This window comes from Centroberyx affinis, unplaced genomic scaffold (assembly GCF_046629955.1).
Source record: "Centroberyx affinis isolate AG114_WGS23_722 - 3 ecotype Tasmania unplaced genomic scaffold, CSIRO-AGI_Caff_v1 ptg003976l_1, whole genome shotgun sequence".
In the NCBI taxonomy this organism is placed as follows: Eukaryota; Metazoa; Chordata; class Actinopteri; order Beryciformes; family Berycidae; genus Centroberyx; species Centroberyx affinis.
The window spans coordinates 8832-26089 of record NW_027281796.1 but is presented as its reverse complement, the minus strand read 5'-3'; the positions used below and the strand labels follow the sequence as shown (position 1 = coordinate 26089).

The 17258-nt window shown below is 39.2% G+C and overlaps 1 long non-coding RNA gene across 2 annotated transcripts; it reads right to left on the bottom strand.

The window, feature by feature from the left end:
- Positions 1–4000: 4000 nt before the first annotated feature.
- LOC139663304 (uncharacterized) lies at positions 4001–15573 on the bottom strand. Of its 2 annotated transcripts, none has more exons than XR_011696704.1 (4): positions 15016–15573; positions 14152–14279; positions 6832–6878; positions 4001–5393 (listed from the first exon to the last, which is right to left on the bottom strand). It is a non-coding gene; the product is annotated as an uncharacterized lncRNA (long non-coding RNA). The 2 variants fall into 2 exon arrangements; XR_011696705.1 differs by having other exon boundaries at positions 14152–14276.
- Positions 15574–17258: the final 1685 nt, after the last annotated feature.

Below are 17258 nucleotides of genomic sequence, written 5' to 3'. Positions count from 1 at the left end.
AACCCTTAATTAATGTTCCCTTATTGTAAAGTGTTACCTATTAAGTCAAATGCCAAATATTTGGACTAATTAAAGAATAACGACACCAAATCCAAATCTGTGTAAAGCCTGACATCTAAAGGTAAAACGCATGTCACTGAAATGGCCATCTGCTATTGGTTGATCTTTGGTGGCAGGTGATGTCACCACCTGCTTTGGCATCATTGATTGGGGTGTGGCCAGAAGTGCAGCAGCAGCAATTTTCTGCCCTGTGTGATTCAGTGTTGATTTACTCTTTAAAGAGTAACAAACCCCAAAGCTAAATCTGTGTAAAGCCTGACATCTAATGGTAAAAAGCCTGCTACTGAAATGGCCATTTGATATTGGCTGATCTTTGGTATGACTGGAGCTGTATGGAGCACAGTCCATCCACAGACACTGGACCAATTTGAAATTTAGATTCAGCTTGGTTGGTTAACCGATTGAGCTCGTCCCATCACTGTTGAATTTGGTCCCACGTGACCAGAGTACTAGTATGTGGTTTCTAATCCACTCACCCACACATACCTCATATACCTGCTGCCAAACACACAGGCTGACATCCTGCTCATCCAGGATGCGTCCTTTAATGTACTTTGCAACTGATTCTATGTTCAAGAAAATACTCCCTATGGTGAAGGAACATCCAGAAGTTTCAGAGTGCTGTGCATTTGTTGGAGAGAGTCACAGGTTTTTTTTACCATCCCATAGCTCAAAATGACCATAATATATCTGCAGGGTTGTTGATCAATACCAATGACTCAGTGATTACTTTGGAAGCAGAGTAGGGGTTTCTGGCACAACCTCACCTACTTCCAAGGTGCATGGAGAAGGGGAAAAAGGTCTAAAAAGGTTCAAACTCCAGCAACACTTGTAGTATATAGAACAACTTTATTGTTAGACCAACGCGTTTTGGCTCGTGGCCTTCATCAGGGTCATCAGTGATTACTTTGCCAAGTGCTGAGATTTCTGGCTTTCAAAAGTCACTTTCTGGCCAGTACTCTGTTTTGGAACAAAGACTTCCCCACCCATTGGAATTTGTAGAAAGACACTCCTAACTAATGGTTGGAATGCAAACCTACAGACTCTGGGGTGTGATTGAAAACCACAGACAGTTCACTCTGCTGCCTCTGCTGTTAGGATGTTTAGTCAAAACGTGTTCATCAGCATTGTTCCTCAGATCTACCAAAATGACTTGTGAAACCACAATGAAAACAAAGTCACTGCTACCCATCTATTGCTATCAGCCATTATGACCCAGGCGTGGTGGGCGGAGACAGTTGTCACTAGAATGATTGGCTGTCAGTTGAATATTGTTATTGTCAGCGCAGACAGCTGAATTTTGCCCAAAAATCCAGTGGTTACATAAGAGAGTGATGCGGGCTTGGCTCCATGATGCAGTCTATTGGATTATAAAGTCAGAAACACTAATCTAATCCCGTCCCTCAACAGGGGCAGGGATGTAGAGGAGGGTAAACCCGCCTAAACTCATGTACCCACCTTTTTATTTGCAAAATAGAGTTTACCACCTTTTTAGGCCAACATAAATCTATATGACATAAATTCATGGTAAATATCAGAGTAGGTTGTATCAAATTGATCAAATCATGTAAGATTAGGATATTTAAAGGGGGAAAAGGATTAGTTAGTGCCAGAGGTTTGGACTGGAGTCACAGTTTTAATTGCTTGAGACTTCATGCATGAAGAGAAGACTTGACTTGGTTCTGGTGACTTGGGACTTGACTCAGACTTGTACTCTGATGACTTGAAAAGGTTTCTAAAGTCTTGACTTGAGATCTTGTGTTTGTGTAAATGACTTAGATTGAAAGTGACGAGATTTGTTCCAGCAGACGACTGAATTTAAATTCTGTTTTCTGAATTTGTATGGAATGATTGAATCTACATTTAGACTTGAGACTTGACTTTGAGACTTGAGACCGACTTGGGACTCGAGCAAAATTGACTAGGTCACTAGGTCAATGGAAATATAAATATCCGAAAATATAATTGATTTTTTGTTCATATTGCTGGTTGTTTGCCTTATAATAACTATCAACTGGAGGTCATCATTTACCACCTTTTTATTTACCACTACATAACTGAATAGGGGAGAACAGAGAACACTATGTGGCGGTATACACTGGAACACAACATCTGATTATTAATCATCAGATTTTCAATTGTCAGTAACACAGATCTGTTCTTCTCATAGATATTTACACTGAAAAGAACTAGATTCCATGTGGGTTTTTATGAGGTTTATTCTGTGTCTATTCTATGTGTGAATCCCATTGGGACCATGTCATGTCCACTCAGCCTCGTCTCCGCTGTCATATCGGCTTGGACTGAATAGATAGGATACTTCCTTGTGTGGTCTTCTCTGTCCATCTTATTAAGTCATGTAGTCTCATATTCAACCGTCAAATCTTATTTTTCTCAAACCGAGAGCAAAAATTCTGCCAGTGAGGAGAGATAACTCCACTTGTTTCCAGTGCAGTTTCACTTGTTTCAGGGATTTTCTAGAAATGAGTGTCAGCCTGTTGAAACCAGTCAGAAGAAGGCAGATCACTGCACTACTATCAAGAAAATGACTCTTGATTCTACAAAATTCCTGAAAAAAGTTGATTTGAATTGGAAATAAGTGAAACTATCTAATGCCACTGACAGATTTTTTAACTTCTTTTAAGAAATTATGATTTTAGGACTCAATAATAGACTGCTTGATCTGAATAGGGTTGTTTAGTCTATCCATTTCTGCCCTGTGCGCTTTAGTCCATCCATAACATTAGCAGACTCCAGTTTTGGTGATTTTATTGAAGTTTAATTAAATAGTTTACATAATCCTGTGCATTGAACTCAACTGAGAGGCTACAATAATGAACTTACCTGTTCAATAGCCCATTGCCAACACCATCAGATCTCTGTCACCACCATCAGATGGACATTTTGTTGATTTTAAATATATGTGCTTATATCTTATTCAGCCAGTTGTGTTAACCTATGAAAGCATTTATCTCTCTACACTTCAAAACAGGCTTATTGAGGTCCAAAACGATTCTACCTTTAATACTAAAAAATAAAGTTGCATAATAAAAGTGGTGTAATACAGTGATTCTCAACCTTTTTCATATCAAGAACCCCTGATTTAGTCCACATTAGGACCACAGACCCCCATTTGATGAGAATATTTTTATTGTTTGATATGATTTTGTCCAGAATCCCATGACTATCTGTATTGTAGGTAGAGAGATAACAGTGAAACTATGATCAGAACATTCCTCTACATTCTCTAATTGTGTTAACTTCTTGTAAATTAAATAACGGTGAAGTTTAATAATTCATCAATTTGCTGGGGACCCCCTGGTGGTCTCCGGACCCCATGTTGAGAACCACTGCTGTAATAAACAAACAAAAGTCAGCCCTCAACATTTACCCGTAGGCATGTGTGTTTGTGTGCAGTATGCTATATACAGCATGTATGGTATATAATGCCCTTTGAAACTTGACTGTGATAAATTCCTATATAAAGGAAGATATTGAGGCTCTAAATCTCCATTTTATTGTTTGAAAAAGAAGGCGGCCTCTTTTGTCTCATCTCTCTAGACAGCATGAAGGCCTTCTGCTGTGGAAAACAGCTGCAACTGCTCCACCTGCTGGTCAGACACTGCTCTACTGTGCTGTCATATTGATTGTCATGTACTATCATGTTACTATCATGCCAGTGTATTGTCTTGTCTTGCTTGAGGTAAGGCCAAAAATGATTTTCCAGCCTAGGTTGGACAATAAAAATCTATTCTATTCTATTCTATTCTCAAGCTGCAGTATTGATATTTACAGCTAGAGGGTTGCTGATGAGGTGAGTTACTGGTGAATTTTGTCACCCATTTTTATTAAATGCGTTTTATTAAATGTTCTCTTTTGACCCTTCTGTTGTAAAAGTGGTTTATGAAAAGAAGAAATGACAATATATTAAATACTTGAATATATTTATTTTTTTTACATTTATGCAACAATTAGAACTGTAAGTAATAATGTGTTTTACACTGATCTAGCAAGACCATGAATCCTCACATTACAGACATTTTGCAGTAGTTCAGTTTAGATGAGTTTAGACAAATCTCATCTGTAAACAGTTAAAAATTGGATCTATTAGTGTGGAAATTCAAATAATAATAATAATAATCTGCTGTTCACAAATATGACATAAAACATACATCCACATATTTACATACACACAGCATACACATAATGTACATAGAATATATATAGAACACATAAATAGAACATACATGGGATTTTGAAATTGCTGTTAAGCCCCGCCCCCAAGAACAGTATTTCCAGGAATCCCCCTTTCGGATTGGTCAAGGGATTCCTGGGAAAACTGGACCCCAGGAGAGAGGAGGAGAGGAAAAGAAGAAGAGGAATCGAAGTCTGTCGCTTACTTCCCACTCACACCTATTTAACAAGTTTTTAAACTGTTGCTTGTGTGTTTTTCTATCAACCCAATTTGCTACATTATTGTTCATATTCTATTTTTATCATCATATTACATTTTCCTTGCTGCCTGTATCATATCACTATTTGCTGTTACAACGACCCAATTTAACCACAGGGATCAATAAAGTTTCATCCTAACCCTCCTTACATGATTAACATTATTTTTCCAGCTTGATATTTTATGACTTTTCCTAATTTCATGGGGAAAACAGGTAAAGATCAAATTTAATGTGATGATATGTTTTCCAGGTCCTGTGCACACTTTGCATAAAACCAGAGAAAATATAAAAGTTTTACACATATTTTATTTCTCTTTGTTTTGACTGATACTGAGGGAACTTTCCCATGCAATTTTTTGATCTTTCAAAAAAATGTGCAAGATTTTCTGTCCTGTCACAGCACTGCATTTTGCTGACTAATTTACCCATTTATTTATTTTTATTTATTTTTCATTTTTTTTCATTTTTGACTAACTGCTGTGTGTTACTTGCTGATGTTCTGAAGTGTAAACTTGGGTAACATTTGCAACTACAATCACTTTTTGTAGGTTTAAATTTCTAATATAAATGAATTCTAATATGAATGGCGTTTGTTAATTTTAACATAATAGAAGGACTAATCTTCTGCATGTGGGTGGTGTGTGGATGCTGTTAGTCTTGCTGTGTGTGTGTGGTAGAGGAAACCATATGGGCTAGGGTTAGGGTTAGGGTTAGGGTTAGGGTTAGGGTTAGGGTTAGGGTTAGGGTTAGGGTTAGGGTTAGGGTGTCGCTCCACTTGTTGTGTCCTCCGTCCCGAGCTACAGTGCTTCATCTCAGACTACCAACTGACCAGAGATGCAGCACTGCACCATGGGCCGCAGGGATGAACCAGGCTATAGACTGGAGACAGAAACACAAACAGGGATGTAGGGAACGGAAAACACACCTGTTCCTCTGCAGAATACAGTTTGCAACCTTTTTCATTCTGATGTAAAAAAATATATACACACAAGTCACAATGACACCACATTCATTTGATTATTTCATTTGCATAGGATATAATTATAAGTTTAAACCAATGCAGTTTTATTTGACATGTCATCAGTGAAGATACATGATGACATCACCACTAAAGATTTTCTGTTTTCCAGGAAGTAAACGTAATGATATTTTGATATAAAAATACACTAAAATAAATGTTTTGGCATTTTTTTTTAGCATAAATTGTCAGATAGGTGTATGGTATAATAGTTAGAATGAGCTAAAAAGGCAAAAAAAAAAAGTCATTTTTCATTTCAGTGTGACTTTAAGTAGTGTCAAACTGATTATGTCATAAAGGCATAAATTAATTCTATTCTCCTATATTGCTGGTTGTTGCCTCATAATGATCACATACTATTATATTCAACATTAAAACTTTACATTACTAATACTCCCCAGCTCTATATACCAGCTGACCAGGAATTAAAGGTCCCATATCAGAATTAAAGGTCCCATATAGGAATTGCTATTCAAACTTCCCTCTGTTTAATGAGGATATTGTTAAAGTTTGTTTTGATTTGATAATCAAAACCCCCCCAGACAGTTTAACTCCAGGAAACGCATCACAACTAGACTTGGTCCTGATTGGCTCCCTCACTAAGGGTCCAGTATTGTGAGGACTTCACATGTATTCAATAAATACCCTTTTAACTAAACTACTAATGTATTTTCAAAACATCATGAAGAACATTATTCTTTTCTTGAGCCATAGTAGATTTGAAAATGAAATACAAGTTAGTGATATAGGAAAGTCATTTTCACCACATAGTGCCAATGTTCTGTATAATAAGACAGAAACATCAGTGAGAGAGAGAGAGAGAGAGAGAGAGAGAGAGAGAGAGAGAGAGAGAGAGAGAGAGAGAGAGAGAGGACTGTACATATTGGGCTTTGTGTGTGTGTATGTGGGGGGCTAAACAGGAAATGGCTTTAACCCCAATAGACCTACATAATGTGAACTTCCTGTCCTTCTGCCTCTCACTCCCTCTCACATTCCACATACACACGCACACAGGCACGCGCACACACACACACACACACACACACACACACACACACACACACACACACACACACACACACACACACACACACACACACAAACTGTGTTTGAAGTCTACAAAGAGGAAACCAACCATCCTTTAGCTGCAGGTAGAAGAGAGGCTGGATATTAAACTGTCTGTACTAACCCAAATAAAGCATTTTGTGTGTGTGTGTGTGTGTGTGTGTGTGTGTGTGTGTGTGTGTGTGTGTGTGTGTGTGTGTGTGTGCGTGTGCATGTTGTCTCTTTGATACTCACCTCTCCATTATTTCATTTTCTGATTTCTATTTTCTGACGGAAAACACCTGAAACACAAGACACACAAGACACACACACACACACACACACACACACACACACACACACATTGTTAGAGAAGAAAGAGAGAGAGAGACAGAACATGAAATAAAACTTGATAATGTAATAAAATACATCAAATGACAATATTATTACTTCAAAAGGGGTAGAACATATTGCAACTGATGATGTAATGATAATATTGACTAATAATGTAACAACTCCAGTTATTGGCCTACATTCTTCTATTTCTTATGAGTTACTACATTATTAGTCTTACATCATCGAGATGAAGTCATAATTTGATTACATTTCCAACCCATTTAGAGGGACAATTAATTACATTTTATCAAGCTATTACATTATCCAGGAGTTATTACATTATCAAATCATATGTTCTGTTTATTCAAAGAAATTATGTTCCCACTCTTTACAATTACAATGAATTCAATAAAAAAAAATCATTTGTTTCAATTATATGGAACCAAAGTACACCTTTTTTTTTAAGTAAACCCAAAGACCTTTTTTTTTTTTTTTTTTTTTTTTCAGTGTACATGATCCAGATCAGGGATGGACCATGCTGCATTGTGACCCAACAGTCTGCAGGTTTTCATTCCAGCCACACACTGCAGCAGCTGATGAACACACTGTTAACCACAGAGGAGGAACTCATTAGTTCAGTGAGCTGCTGTAGAATAGCTTTACCCATACTGTATTAGGGCTGTGCAGAAAAATCGATACAGCTGAGTATTGCAATATTTTTTTTCCATGATACTGTATCGATTTTCCAGCCCCTCGTATCGATACATTAAAAAAGATTATTCATGATTTTAACGGATTTAAAATGTCCTTAAATCCCTTTGAATTAAATGGTTTTGACTCAATTTGTCCGCTGAGTTATCAATATAATGTGATGTACATATTACACTACCCAGGTGGTACACAGCAAGTTGTATTTTCAGCTCTATTTTTAAATTTTCAGTAAATTATGTAGAGTATTGCAATGTATCTGATTATGTATCCTATCACAATGTATCGTGATATGTATCGTATCATGAGGTCCTTGCCAATACCCAGCCTTATACTGTATATAAAACTATTTAACAATGCTGGACAACCTTAGGCTCCTTGATATGTTGGATATTTTTACACACGGGTCTGTTCAGTCCCCAGCTGCTTTTGCCCCTCTGGTAGTGTTTGGTTGGAATGGAAACCTACAGACTGTTGGGTCACAGTGGATGGTTGGTAGGTAGGGCTGATACATTATCTCATCTCAATGATACTACTATGTCACACACGTGTTATGTACAGTGTGCACATATAGCCTTCTGTAAACATGCTGCTTTGCACATATAGGCTACATTTACACATATATGTTATGCATACATAGTTTATTCTTGCATTGGTATTTATTCTTTTTTTTTTTTTTTATTCTTCTATATATGTACCTGATTGATGGTTTGTTTTGTCTATCTATCTATCTATCTATCTATCTATCTATCTATCTATCTATCTATCTATCTATCTATTCAATTCAATTCAATGTGCTTTATTGGCATGAAAGTTCACAGACAATATTGCCAGAGCATCAAGATGAATATCAGTCTAGGTGTGTGTGTGTGTGTGTGTGTGAGAGAGAGAGAGAGAGAGAGAGAGAGAGAGTGAGTCAGTGCCTGGACAGAGGAACTGGGTTGAATCTATCTATCTATCTATCTATCTATCTATCTTCTATCCCTCTATTTACCTGATTAAATAAAGAAGTGAAAAAAAAGCACATAATTTTTTAAGCATATAAACAGAAATGTATCTGTTTTGCAATGCATTATGTGACAGTGTGCACTTATATAAAGCATATACAGTATATAAAGCTCTGAGCACAGTCCTGGTGCAGCACTGAGGCCTTTCACCACCGCTGAAGCTCCCGCTCACTTAACTCACTTAACAGCTATTTCCTTTATCACTGAGTCACCGAGACAGAGAGAGAGAGAGAGAGAGAGAGAGAAGAGACAGAGGGAGAGAGAGACAGATATATACAGAGTGAATAACAGAGTGAGATCCGGGGTCTTTTCCAGGAATGCTCTGGGTCTGCTCCGTTGGAAACTCCCAGCCTTGCCCGTATAAGGCCTGAGCCGGCCCTTTTTTTTTTTTTTTTTTTTTTTTTTGGGATCATGGAAAATCGGATCGGCCGCTTTGGATAAACATTCCCCGTCTTCCAGCCTGCGATCGCTCCCAGTGATAGTTTGTCATTGCCACCCCCCCCACCCCCCCCACCCCCCCAACAACACCCCCCCCACCCCCCCTCCTTCCAGCCAGCTACATACATTCCCTTTTCTAGTCACAGCGGCTACACTACTGACTTAAAAGGTAATACAGAAAGAGAGAGAGAGAGAGAGAGAGAGAGAGAGAGAGAGAGGACTACAGCCTTTATCTCTCTCCCTCCGTCTCCCTCTCCTCTGTTCTTAAGTAAGTCCATATAAAGAAGAAAGGCCTGTACTCTGACTCTCTCTCCCTCTCTCTCTCTCTCTCTCTCTCTCTCTCTCTCTCTCTCTCTCACACACACACACACACACACACACAGTAGGTCATGTCTCCATGTCTGGCCCCAGGAAGTGTTGCCCTCAGGGAAACCAAACCAACAAACACATCTGCCCTCTCCCAGCCTGTGTGTGTGTGTGTGTGTTAATAAAAAAAACAACATATAGCCTGTTCCCAAGCTATGGCAGTAGAGCTTCATCATCATCATCATCATCATAATGATGGCCTCATAACCACATCTTAATTGTATATTAAACATATAAACACTATCTTCTCTCTAACTCTAACAACACTGGTTTGTACAGAAAGTGGGTCTAGATAACAGCGTGGAGGGACATTTTAAAAGATAACTGCTGTTCGGCCTTTCTAGTGTTAAACAATAAATCAGTTTTTTTGATCTATAATTTTTCTGAAGGATGTATAAAGCCAGAATCTGCAGCAACAAAAAGGTGTAAAATGTGAAAACCCACATGTGAATTCAAAGATTGATTTACATATGTGAACATGTGAAATTTCCTGTGAATTGTCTCTTTGCGTGTGAAATGAATGAAGTTTTCACATATGAAATAAATATTAACATATCTAATGGAAGGTAAAAAAAAAAAAGTTCACATATGCAAAAAATACTCTTCATCTAGGAATTGAATGTTTTACATCTGAAGTAAAAAAAAAAAAAAAAAAAAAAAAAAACTGGGAGAAAAATGTTCACACATGTGCTTTGAATTCACATGTGGGTTTTCACATGTGACTTTTTTTTTTTTTTTTTGCAAGGGAAGGAAAGAAAGAATGCAAGATAAAGCGAGTCCCAGTGGAGAGAGATGGCATGATGGAAGGGTCCTGTCGCGCTGCAGATTGGCAGAGAGTCAGAATCTACTCGGCCCGGTCCGGAGAGCCGGAGGCCTCCTGGTCCGGGACGTCCCGGGACCAAAAAAGGTCGCCGGTTCAAATTCCCAGGCAAGCAAGGGGAAAAATCGCTGCTGAGGTGCCGCTGAACCCTCTCCCCACCCGATCTGGGGATTTGAACCAGCAATCTTCCAGACGATCACCCCTAAATGGGTGTGTGTGTGTGTGTGTGTGTGTGTGTGTGTGTGTGTATGAGTGTGTGTGTTTAGACAGGCTGTGATAACAGTCAGAGCCATCTCTCCTGTTGAGCCAAACATTTCCTAATATGGTTGTCTCTCTCTTTCCTCCCGCTCTGTAAATCAAACACAGGAAGCCCTCTCTCTCTCTCACACTCCGTCTGTCTGTCACACTCTACCACTCTTACTCTCCAGACACACACACACACACACACACACACACACACACACACACACACAGAAAGCTCTGAGTGCTGTCTGTGTAATCTGAAATAATCTTTTGAAACAACAGTACAATTTTAGAAGTATGAGCGGAGGTATGAGTGGCGGTGTGTGTGTGTGTGTGTGTGTGTGTGTGTGTGTGTGTGTGTGTGTGTGTGTAATATATGGAAGCTGTGGTTAACCCTATCCAAGCCTGGATGGCTCATAAGAATCTATGGGATGTATTATATTTCCATAGCAACTAAAAATCTGATTTTTAACAGTTGGTGGTGTGCTAGTTTGTCCATGTTAACATGTTAAATCAGAATGAAACATATAAACATATATAATGTACATATATATATAATATGAATATTTGAAAGAATGGATTACAGGTTGTATGATGGTGCACAAAATAACAGCATTAGGACATGCTGAGACAAAGAAACCAAAATCAAAATATATATATGAAAATATACTAAAAAGTGCAATATATGCAGCAGGAAATAAGTGAGAACTAATGGAAAATACATGCAATATATTAGCCTGGTTTATGGTTTGCCCTAATAATAATAACAAGGTAATAATTGGAACACCAGTTTTCCATAAAACATAAAAGAGCTGTCACAGCAAAACCTGTAAACCTGTGCTTAATCTGACTATCTATGCTGTTTTATGTGCAACTTTTAGATTATGGCTCCGTTTTTTGATGAGCATGACAATTAATCATAATTAACTATGAATCATATTATCAGATAATAATAATTTAGGAATCAAACGGTGATATTTGGCCAATAATAAGGGAGTATACTCAGCTAATCTAGGACAAAACTAGCAAACACTTTGGTCCCCAATGACTGGAGTTGTGCAGTGGACCTCTGCTCCATTCCAGTGAGTGAGAAGTGAAAAACTGAACTAAAAAAAAGATAATTTGAAATTGAGCAATATTTGTGACTCATGTCATGTGTCAAGTGTTGGATTATGGTCCAATTATTATCATCTTTTTTTTTTGTTTAGTTGCATGGGAATCCACACTGAGCAGAGGACCAGCTCCACTCTTCAACCACCAAAGACTTTCTGTATTCACTGAACTCAGTTATTACTGACATGATAGCATTTGATTCATTAATCCACTTGAGCCACTAATAGTAGTAGTAGTAGTAGTAGTATTTGTAGTAGTTGTTGTACTAACAGAAGTTCCAAAGTCATTATCATCTTTAAAAAAAAACACTTCTTAAAACAAACTTGCTTTTATGTGTGTGGCACATTGTTTCTATTCTTATCCTTTTATCATGTGGTGTCTTCTTGTTTTGATTTGTTTGAATTCATTTTGATGATTTCATTTGATTGTCTGTGTGTGTGTGTGTGTGTGTGTGTGTGTGTGTGTGTGTGTGTGTGTGTGTGTGTGTGTGCGTGTGTGTGTCGGGTTCTATACATAGCATCGGACCCTAACCCTACGGCCTCGCCTGTCCCAGAGGAGTTCATCTCCATCCCTCCCTCTCTCCCTCTCCTCCTCCCTCCCACTTCTTTTCTGCTTCCATCTGCCTTTTCTGCTCCTCCTCCTCCTCCCTCCATGTGAAACTGACCCTGGGAACGATGGTCCCTTGGGCCCCGAGGGGAACCGATGTGCGTGCGTGTGTGCGTGTGTGTGTGTGTGTGTGTGTGTGTGTGTGTGTGAGGGTTATGTGAAAGGCCTCCAAGCCTAGCACCCTCTAGACTTTTGACTCCTCAGTAAACAAATACAGCATTTCCTCCTCTCCTCCCTCCATACGCTTTCTCATGTTCACCTCAGCCGCCAGCAGGGCAGCAGACTTGTGACTTGTGACTTGTGGCTAGTGACTAGTGGAATCTAAAGTCACTTATCATACCTGCCAGTTTGAGCCTCCAAATGACATTTGGTTATATGACCTGGTAGATCAAATTAACAAGCAACCACCAACACCTGTAAACTTCCACTATAAAAGCAGTGTTGGGAAGTAGTGAACTACATGTAATTAAACTAGTAGTTTAACTACATTTTGCAGTAGCTTGCTGGTAGTTCAACTACATTCATATTTGCATAGTGATTCAAGTAGTTAAATTACTTCTTTTTTTTGCCATTTTTTGTGTAGTTAACTACTGAAACTACAAACAATTTTGGGCCATAAAAAGCTGACATTCCTTGCACTTTCCCATGAATAGTGGGGTATTTTTTTTTATTTTTTATGTATGACTTGTGAACAAGTGGGCACTTTTTGCAATAAACTCAATTGAGTGGCATTTTTTGCTGGCATGTGACTTTTTTGTATTATATTTTGTTATAATTTGGAATCACATTACAATTACAATTACAATTTCACATTTGGCAGACGCTTTTATCCAAAGCGACTTACACATGAACTTTTTATACAACACAAGCAAGTTTCTAGATAGGAGAGAACAACGAGAGTAAGTGCTATAGAGCTAAGTTCTGGTCCAACAGGACATAGGTGCTACGAGGGAGTGCTACAAGGCAGTGCTATGAGGTAATGCAATTTTTTATTTTTTTTTATTTTTTTATATAATCACATGTACATTGTCAATTTGATAATTTTTTTACAAAGTAGTTTGAGCTACTTTTTCTAAGTAGCTTTAGTTAACCAATCTAGATTTCTCCCTAGGGAAGCTTTGCTGTAGTTCAACTTCTTCCAGTGTGAAGTATTTGGTAGCTTGCAAAGCTATGCTTTCAAAGTAGCTTCCCCAACACTGTATAAAAGTAGTGGAAGTCCCATAGGTCCTGTGATAACTATTTGTTCTATTCTAAAAAGAAATCTGCAATATATATACACTGCCAGTCAAAAGTTTGGACACACCTGATTGAATGATCTATGTTTTACATTATCTTAAAGCCATTTCAAATGCTTAAAATATATTTCTTAGACAAATATAAATAGTGAAGTTGATCCTATTTATGAATTTCTTTCCACAGCCTTTGCCTTTCCATCAAGGCAAAGGGCGGCTACTTTAAAGACTCTAAAATAGAAGATAGTTTTGATTTGTTGAACACTTTTCCAAATTCCAAATTCCATTTGTGTCATTTCATAGTGTTGATGTCTTTACTGTTATTCTAAAATGTGGAAAATAGTAAAAATAAAGAAAAATGTGGTGCGTCCAAACGTTTGACGGACAGTGTAAACAATGAGAAAAGGAAGAGATTTTTTTTTTTAATACTATGGACAAATACGGGAATACGTGAAAACGACTCGCCATATCACATTCATCTACACTGTGTTGAAATATTCTCTTTCAACACAGTGTTCAATATTTCATAAAACATACTACTCCTAGAGATGCAGACAGACCCAGGTACAAGACTTTCACTGAGCTGGAACTACAGGCCAGAGTCACACAGGGCTCTAACAGAACATCAACTCTGCCCTCTGACACACTACAGTATGTGTGTGTTTATGTGTATGTGTGTGTGTGTGTGTGTGTGTAGTGCTCTTACCTGTGTGTTGCTGGTGTGTTTCTTCCACATCTCCTGGTTCTCCTCCTGGTTCTCCTCCTGGTTCTCCTCCTGGTTCTCCTCCTGGTTCTCCTCCTGGTTCTCCTCCTCTCCTCTGCCCATCATGTCTGCTGGGGTTGAATGGAAAGAATGTAAACCAGCAATTTGCCTAATTAGAATTTGCCTATGACCTGCAGTTTTTTTTTCATGTTATGTCTGTTCCTTACAGTACAACATGTTATCCATGTTTCTGATTTGGTCCCAGTTACTGATGCACATCATAGCATTGGCATGCTGTCTGGCTGGCTGCAATACAGGGGGGCTGGATCTTATCCACATTGTTTGCTCCAGTTTCCTCCCACAGTCCAAAGACATGGTAGATTGGAGACTCTAAATTGCCCATAGGTATGAATGTGAGTGTGTTTGTCTATCTGTGTCTGGGATTGGCTCCAGCCTCCTGTGGGTAAATAGAATTAATGTTATTGCCATTTATAGTGGGGGGGGGGAAATTCTACTTCCACACAAAATTCTACTTCCACTGTGAAATTTAGTTTAAATTATTCCAGAAATGGCTGAGTAGGGGAAATAATTGAAAATGAAAGGCAGTTTATATTTCCATTTTCATTTGACTCAAATGACAGCAATGCTCCATCTAAGCTAGATCTGTCCATTCCTGTGCCACGGAAGAGTCCGCGGGTTTTTTCGCCCCGACCAAACACTCCAGCAGCTGACTTCACTCCTTAACACACCTTCACCCAGAGAGGAGGAACTCATCAGTGAAGTGTAGCGCTGGACTGAAAACTGGAGCCCAGCCCAGAAAACACTGCATTTAACTAAGAAACTAAGAGGGATTATAAGGAGCCATACCTTGGTTAGCGATCTTTTGTTTTCCCTCGATGTGTGCCAGTGCCAGGTAGCGAGTGACCCTTTGACCTGGGAGCTGTCATCTCCAGGGGCTTGGCCGGCTGGTGAACTGGCTGGTTGTCATCTCCAGTGGCCGGTTGGCTGCCCTGGTTGGTTTGCCTGGTGGGCCGGCTGTGATCTCCGGTGGCTGGTCGGCTGTTTTTCCCGGCTGATTCTTGGCTGGCTGTCTTGTCTTGCTATCTGTCTGCTGGGTCACTCTCCCCTGCCGTATAGTGAGCAGTGACGAACTGAAAGTGGAAGGTCGTCCCATTTCGTTTCATCCTAAATTCCAAAAGTTCTCTAAAAAAAAAAATTCTCTGAAAGTTCTCTAAAAAAAAAAATTCTCTGAAAGTTCTCTAAAAAAAAAAATTCTCTGAAAGTTCTCTAAAAAAAAAAATTCTCTGAAAGTTCTCTAAAAGCCTCCGTATCTCTTAGGAAGTCTTTAGTAGGCTGAAGCTAAAATGTGGATCTAACTCAAATAAGGCTGTTGTTGAGAACGGCTCATCAGTGTGGGACAACCCTCTGGTCTCTCTCTCTCTCTCTTTCTCTCTCTCTCTCTCTTATGAAGCAGATGGCCTGCCAAGGGAAGCATTCCTCTGTTACCTTGTATGGTCGCTGAGGGGAGGGGCTTACGCCAGGGACTGCCCCCCCCCACCCAGACATGTTTGATTGGCCGATGTTAGAGGACCCCCCCCGACCCCCCCCCCACCCCCACCCCCCCTCCGTGACCTCGACCAGTGACCTGTGTCTGTCTGAGAAAGAGGGGAGGAGAGGAGAAAGGAGGAGGGAATGAGAAACGAGGGGGAGAGGAAGAAGGGAGGAGAGGAGGAGTGAGGAGAGAGATGGAGGAGGAGGAGGAGAGAAAGGAGCGCAGAGAAAAGGGGAGAGGGGAGAAAGAGGAGGGGAAGGAAGGAAAGAAGGGGAAGAGGAGAGAGAGAGTAACGAGAGAAAGGGGAAGGAGGAGGAGAGTAGGGGGGGTGTTGTTTCCTCGGTGAAGGGAAAAAAGCTTTTGACAATTTTCATATTTCTTCTAAATTTGGACTTTTTCTGCTCGGGCAGCTGACTGGACGGCCTACTGAAACACCATGTGGAATCTATTACCCTGCTGCTGTGTGTGTGTGTGTGTGTGTGTGTGTGAGTGTGTGTGTGTGTGTGAGAGAGAGAGAGAGAGAGCGAGAGAGAGAGAAAGGAAGAGGGTAATTATTTGGAGTAACTAAGCGATGTTTGACTGCTCTCACACACACACACACACACACACACACACATGCACACACACACACACACACACACACACACACACACACACAGCAGCCTTCGCTTAATGCCCCATATGGGCACGCTCTGGGAATCAGAGTAAATGAGAGACAGAAACAATATAGTCTGGTTTGTAATGACAAATATAATATGGTATGCATATAAACTATGGTTTGAACTGTTGTTTGTTGGTTTTAAAAGTGTACATTTTGGTATATAGATATTGTCTGTAATAAACATTCATGATCATAAAGGAACTGAACTGAGGATGAAGAGAAGAATCACAAACGGAGAAAAGAAGTACTGAAAAAACTGAAATACTGAAAACTGAAACCTAAACACTGGAACTGAAGCAGCTGATGAAGCTGATTTGAGAGAAATGTAAATGAAGAAAACATATGTTCTTCATTTATATATTATATATTATTATTCTAATTAATGGAATGGAACAGTTGAATTGACTTGAACTGAAATGAGTTGGATGTTTCTTGCTGATAACACTGGTATTTATTGATTTGTGTTTAATTTGTGTCATTTGTTAACGTCTATAATATGACCTCATAATATTACTTCAATATTATATACGGCTATATTACTCTATTGTCTTGTCATTTTGACAAAGTCAGAAATAAATTATATTCAATTAAATTCAACTGAAGCAAGATTTAATATCATATTGGCATTAAAGGAAAGTTTCATCCAATTTATGATTCAGAGGAAGCCAGGGAATGATAGTGTACTATAATGCAAGATAATACGTGTGTGTGTGTGTGTGTGTGTGTGTGTGTGTGGCGGTGGAGGGGGGGGGGGGGGGTTGCCAGAGGAGTCAAACAGGAAGTGTTAGAGGTCAAGTCAATAATGTGATTGGCCACACTGAACAGCCTATTTCCTGTCATGTCCTGTAACTCAGAGAGAGTGAGAAATATGATCATGATGACAATACATAAATAATC